Raw genomic sequence first — 7,500 nt, forward strand, 5'->3', positions numbered from 1 at the left:
AATGAGAGAGCACATTTAATTACACATACACGTATCAACGTATCAATCAACATTACACTTCATAACAATAAGGATAAAAAAAAAAAAGACGAACAGCGCCATTTTCCTTCCCACCACGAATACTTTATGTAAATATTCCTCTTTTTTCAACCAGCAAATTAATTAGGTCACGGTTTCTGCGGAGCATCATCTGCTTTAGCATGCTAAAGTTGTGAATTATAACACGTTTAATATAATGACTAAAAAAAAAAAACACAACCTTCTTTATAATATTAGTATAACGATAAACATTAACGCAAAGCATCCACCAACAGTTAGCTAATGGGGTCAGCAGATTAATACATTTTTTACTTCATCTCAGTGGTGGTTCATTTCAGACTGTCTGTGCATATAGAGCTGTCCAGAGTGCTATTAGCTGCTTGCCGCTCCTTTAATGCTGCACTGCGCTGGAGTTGCTTTGTTAGTGTGGTGTGGTGTGGTGTGGTGTGGTGTGGTGCGGTGCGGTGTGCTGGGGTGTGATGGGATGGGATGGGTTGTGGTGTGGTGTGGTGTGGTGCGGTGCGGTGTGCTGGGCTGTGATGGGATGGGATGGGTTGTGGTGTGGTGTGGTGTTGTGTGGTGTGGTGTAGTGTCGTGTGTTGTGGTGTAGCGTCGTGTGTTGTGGTGTAGTTTCGTGTGTTGTGGTGTAATGTGTTGTATTGTGGTGTGGTGTGGTTGGTTGGCTGTGGTGTAGCGAGTTGCGTTGTGGTGTGTTGTGCTGTGGGGTGGTATGGTGGGCTGTAGTGTGGTGGGCTGTGGTGTGTTGTGTGTGTTGTGGTGTGGTGCGGTGCGGTGCGGTGTGCTGGGGTGTGATGGGTTGTTGTGTTGTGTTGTGTGTGTTGTGGTGTGGTGCGGTGCGGTGCGGTGTGCTGGGGTGTGATGGGTTGTAGTGTGCTGTACTGTGATGGGTTGTAGTGTGCTGTACTGTGGTGGATTGTGGTGTGTTGGGTGCGCTGTGGTGTGGTGTTTTGTGGTGTGTTGTGGTGGGCTGTAAGGTCGTGACATTTGGGTCTCTTAATAGTAAGATATAAATGAGGATATTGGAAGCAGAGGATTACTGTCTGACTACCATTAATATGATTTAATAGCTACTCGTATTTGCCCGATGGGAAGCATACTACATCCTTTCTCTGCCCAACTCATAATGGAATCAACCAAGAATCAGCGTCATGATCATTATTATTCCCAGCGAGTATTACTGATGCGTGGTGGAAGTGACGAGATTAGCTATATACAATTTGCTAATGTCACCAGCCTTCTAACAAACTAACATTTTCATCACGTGTATAATGATGTATGCAATGAGTTAGAGGAAATATATAAATTGGTCTTACAAAATTTTTTAGAATTGTTATTAATGATATTTTAACTTGAAAGAGAGAAAGGCACTTACAAAGGCAATCCGATCAATTCAGTTAAAACGTGAGGGATTATAGACAGAATTAGATAAACACGTACTCTTAAGAAAGCCTTTTTATTATCCATATATCAAATAATATCGATCTGGCTGGGATAAACATGGCACTATCCTAAAAAAAAAATACATGTAAAAACAATCCATTTAAAAGAAAATACGATTCCATAAAACTGCTTGAAAAGGCGAAAGAATCCTTCCTTTCGTACCGAGGAAACAAGTCAGAACCCACCTACCCAACTACACGCGCTTGCTCTCTCTCTCTCTCTCTCTCTCTCTCTCTCTCTCTCTCTCTCACACACACACACACACACACACACACAGCCCGGTAGCTCAGTGGTTAGAGCGCTGGCTTCACAAGCCAGATGACCGGGGTTCGATTCCCCGGCCGGGTGGAGATATTTTGGGTGTGTCTCCTTTCACGTGTAGCCCCTGTTCACCTAGCAGTGAGTAGGTACGGGATGTAAATCGAGGAGTTGTGACCTTGTTGTCCCGGTGTGTGGTGTGTGCCTGGTCTCAGGCCTATCCGAAGATCGGAAATAATGAGCTCTGAGCTCGTTCCGTAGGGTAACGTCTGGCTGTCTCGTCAGAGACTGCAGCAGATCAAACAATGAAACACACACACACACACACACACACACACACACACACACACACACAGAGCCGTAAATCTGTTAGTACAGCAGCACTCCCTGACAAGGCAGAGTTAGGGCGGGCATGAGCTGTATCCCCAATCGTCCAACAGGAGAATCACGGCGGGGAGTCTGGGTTCGTGTAGCGCCTCACAGATTGGGCGGAGGGTGAAGTCCCCTCCACGAGGGCCTGAAGTGCTGGGTGGCCACTACCGGCATGAACCTCAACAGTCTGTCAGCACGACCCAGTTCCTGGCGGATGGTGACCGTCACTTTTTCTTAGTGAGGAATGAAACACACGTGTTGCAATGGAGCTTGAGCACATGACACCATTCTTGTGGCAACCAACAAAAAAGGGCAACCGGTTAAATTTTCTCTGGCACACTACAGTGCTTCACCGCCAGTGTTCAGCAACAGAACAATAGGGAATCGCCCACCAGCCGCCAAACGCCCTTGTTGTGGCTGCGTCGCCTTTGTAAGGGGAACTTGTCACCTTAAAAGAATCAGGTTCAAAGATTCTTTAGAAGTCCGGGCTCCTCAACAATATAATATAGTACCAAACATCAGAACAATGAACAGGAAAGACAAAAAAACAGAAATATGCTAAGCAGCCTATAGTTGGATACATGGTAGAACATCTTATGTGCATGCTCACCGCAGTAAGTCTTATACAATGAGTGTAGAAAAATACAGAATTGTCTCGGTGTCCATCAGAGAAACAAGTCATCCTGAGTTATGCAAACTAATGAAATGCATATATTCTTTCTGTATTCTTATCTTTCTTTATTTATTTGTTTTGTAAAGCAGCAGAAATGCGATCCACTCAACTTCCCAAACATACACGCAGAGCCTCCACGTGCGAGGCTGCCAGGAGAGGCTGGCCAGTGACGGTAAGTCACAGGCACACGTTTTTTTTTTGATATATTTTTTAGGTATGGCTACTTTTCAATGGCAACCGCGCTCTTATTAATAAGTGGCCCGTGCGCGGCAGCCTTAAGTCATTATTATTAGTCATAAATATCATTAGAGGAAAGAGTATGTGTAAGAGTTCATTTGATGGATGACCACCACCTGCTCCCACCTGAGGTGCTTGGTTGGTACACTGATCACAAAAATAAACAAATAAATAAATAAAAAAATAAATAAATAGATGAATAAAATACAAAAGATAAATAAATAAACTATAGGAGTTTATGTGACTTCGATTCGTTAAGAGAGGAAAGTGTATGATAGCAGCGTGAAAGAGAAGAGTGAATGATTGTTTGTCTACCTTCCCTCGGCCTGTATACGTGGCGTGAATGAGAGGTTACTTGGTGAATGAAAACTTGAGCACGGCCAGTGTGCCTCCACCACGCACCATGTTGTCTAGCAACAGTATACACGTTGCTCGTTGCCACTGTGTTTTCCTGCTCCTCGGTGATGTCAACACATCTACGTACCAAACAGAAAGGAGACATAAAAAAAAAACTTTCTTCACAGCTAAAGGTCACCTTGGCTTTCAAAGAATAAATTTGCATGACAACATTTATGAGTAGCGAAAGTCCGATGAGTCGTGAGGAAAGTAAGGACCTCTCATTCATGATAAACTCCAGTTACTGTTTCCCCGAGCCTCTCTACATCCCCGTTCCCTCTCACGAAGCACAGAGCAGCATGGAGGAAATGCAAGCGTTACTCTTCCTTAGAAAGCCCGCCACTGTACAACTTGGCTGCATGGAAATCAGCTCCCACACCGTCCCAAAACATATATTTTCAGTCTCTGTTAAATCTATTCCAAAGCAAGAGTGGCAGCTTCGCATAAAGGAGAAATAGTTAATTCAGCATTATAAGAGGAGGTATCTGTGCCATTGTACGGAAGAGTATCAGTTAAAAAGGCTGATACCAATTTGGCGCTGGCAGGCTGGGGGCAATGAACTGTGGTGGATGATGGCATAGCAAAGTGCGATTAATTACAGACTAAGGTTATTATTACATGTTGAAAGGAGAAAATGAAAGACAATAATATATATAAAGAAAAAAAGAAGAAGCAGAAGAAAAGTGATAAGAAAGAAAATAACAATAACATCAATGAATAATATCAATAATGATAATGATATTAATGTCCAATGATAAGAAAAAAAAGAAAAACAATACTATTAGTAGTAGTAGTAATAGTAACACGGAGTAGTAGCAGTAGTAGTCAGTAGTAGTAGTAGTAACAGTAGTAGCAGTAGCAGTAGCAGTAGCAGTAGCAGTAGCAGTAGCAGCAGCAGCAGCAGCAATAGCAGTATGTAGTAAATGTAGTTGCTGTAGCACTAGCACGACTACCACCACCATCACCACCATCAGCACCACAACCACCATCACCACCACCATCACCACAACCACCATCACCACAACCACCACCACCACCACCATCACCACCACCACCACCACCACCACCACCATCACCACCACCACCACCACCACCATCACCACCATCACCACACCACCACCACCACCACCACACCATCACCACCACCACCATCACCACCACCACCAGCACCACCACCATCACCACCACCACCACCACCACCACCATCACCACCACCACCACCACCACCACAACCACCACCGCCAGTCTGAGCAGCAGTACGAGTGGCAGGTAGTACAGTACTAGACTGAACTCTGCCTGCACTCATTTCGTGGTCGCCCTTCTGTTGGAGTTAAGAATGAGTATTTTCTTCATTTAAAACACTAGATCGAACCCCCCCTCACACACACCCACACCCACACCCACACCCACACACACACACACACACACAGGAGGAGGTAGTAGACACCTACCGAAACAATAACTTACTCCCAGTGAGTTCTAATAGCACTAGTTCAGGAGGTGCTGTGAACCTTCCATTAAAGCTAGTTGTGATCTCGTTGAATGTTTCCCTTTGTGTCTCACAACTCAAGGGGGCAGTCACAGCCTACCCTCTAAAGACAACTCTCCTTCTTCACACAAAACTACATGCACTTACCACACATACACCCTTCACTCCAAATCAAAATTTAAAAGAAAAATGGGACCCAAAATAAACAACGCCTCAGAGTCCCCCTCTGGGGAGGGGACCAAAATGTCCCCAGGTCGGACACCTCTCCTGTTGAAGACCACAAATGCCTTGACACCTCCCTCAACTTTTTCTACATTAACTTCTGCAACATTCGCGGTCTTAGATCTAATTTTCAATCTGTGGAACACCACCTCTCCTCTACTAAACCTCATCTTCTTTTCCTCACCGAAACACAGCTGTCTGAGGCAACTGACAGTAGCCCTTCTCTGTTCCTCCTACTTTCTCTATTCTCATTTTCATTCCAAAGCTGGATGTTGCGTCTATGTACGCAACGACTTAACTTGCTCTCGTGCCCACGCTCTTGAGTCTTCCGAATTTTCCACCATCTGGCTACGACTTAACAGTCACTCTCAAACTAAATTCATCTGTGCTGTTTATCTCTCCCTAACTCTTCTGACTATAGTAATTTCTTCGACTACTTAACTTCTAAAGTGGAGCACATTCTGTCCCTCTACCCTTTCGCTGAGATTTCCATTCTTGGAGATTTCAATGTTCACCACCAGCTTTGGCTTTCCTCTCCTTCACTGACCACCCTGGTGAACTAGCCTTCAACTTTGCTATCCTCCATGACCTAGAGCAACTGGTGCAACACCCTACTCGTATTCCTGACCGTCTTGGAGACACGCCCAACATTCTTGATCTCTTCCTCACCTCTAACCCTTCTGCTTATGCTGTCACCCTTTCATCTCCGTTGGGCTCCTCCGATCACAATCTCATTTCTGTATCTTGTCCTATTTTCCAATCCCTCCGCAGGATCCCCAAAGCGAAGGTGCCTCTGGCGTTTTGCCTCTGCCAGTTGGGGGACCTGAGGAGGTATTATGCTGATTTTCCTGGAATGATTATTGCTTCCGTGTCAGAGACCCATCTCTTTGTGCTGAACGCATAACAGAGGTGTTAGTATCTGGCATGGAGGCGTACATTCCTCATTCTTTTCTCAACCTAAACCTTCTAAACCTTGGTTTAACTCAGCCTGTTCTCGTGCTATACATGATAGAGAGGTTGCCCACAAAAGGTACTTGAGCCTTCCATCTCCTGAATCTCATGCACTTTATATCTCTGCCCGGAATCATGCCAAGTCTGTTCTTCAACTTGCCAAACACTCTTTCATAAATAGGAAATGTCAAAATCTTTCAAACTCAAACTCTCCTCGTGACTTCTGGCATCTAGCCAAAAACATCTCAAATAACTTCACTTCTTCATCTTTCCTCCTTTATTTCATCCTGATGGCACCACTGCCATCTCTTCTGTCTCTAAAGCTGAACTCTTTTCTCAAACCTTTGCTCACAACTCCACCTTGGACGATTCTGGGCTTGTCCCTCCTCTCCTCCTCCCTCTGACTATTTCATGTCTACAATCAAAATTCTTCGTAATGATGTTTTCCATGCCCTTGCTGGCCTAAACCCTCGGAAGGCTTATGGACCTGATGGGGTCCCTCCTATTGTTCTCAAAAACTGTGCTTCTGTGCTTGCACCTTGCCTGGCCAAACTCTTCCAACTTTGTCTATCGACTTCTACCTTTCCTTCCTGCTGGAAGTTCGCCTACATTCAGCCTGTTCCTAAAAAGGGTGACCGTTCTAACCCCTCAAACTACCGTCCTATAGCTTTAATCTCTTGGTTGTCTAAAGTTTTTGAATCTATCCTGAATAGGAAGATTCTCAAACATCTGTCACTTCACAATCTTCTGTCTGATCGCCAGTATGGCTTCCGTCAAGGTCGCTCTACTGGTGATCTTCTGGCTTTCCTTACTGAGTCTTGGTCATCCTCTTTTAGAGATTTTCGTGAAACTTTTGCTGTAGCGTTAGACATATCAAAAGCTTTTGATAGAGTCTGGCATAAAGCTTCTATCCTTCTCTCTGCAACTTTATCTCAAGTTTTCTTTCCGACCGTTCTATATTGCTGTTGTGGTAGACGGCTACTGTTCTTCTCCTAAACCTATTAATAGTGGTGTTCCTCAGGGTTCTGTCCTGTCACCCATTCTCTTTCTATTATTCATTAATGACCTTCTTAACCTCCTCTCACTAACTGTCTTCAGTTTCTTTCTCACCGTCGAAATGTTGCATCTCTTTCTATATCTTATCGCTATTTTCATGGTAACTGTTCTACTGATCTTGCTAACTGCATGCCTCCCGTCCTCCTGCGGCCACGCTGCACAAGGCTTTCTTCTTCCTCTCATCCCTATTCTGTCCAACTCTCTAATGTAAGAGTTAACCAATACTCTCAGTCATTCATCCCTTTCACTGGTAAACTCTGGAACTCCCTCCCTGCATCTGTATTTCCGAATTCCTACAACTTGTCTTCTTTTAAGAAGGAGGTATCCAGGCATTTGCTCTCCTAAT

Source organism: Portunus trituberculatus, chromosome 37 (genome assembly GCF_017591435.1).
Source record: "Portunus trituberculatus isolate SZX2019 chromosome 37, ASM1759143v1, whole genome shotgun sequence".
Classification (NCBI taxonomy): Eukaryota; Metazoa; Arthropoda; class Malacostraca; order Decapoda; family Portunidae; genus Portunus; species Portunus trituberculatus.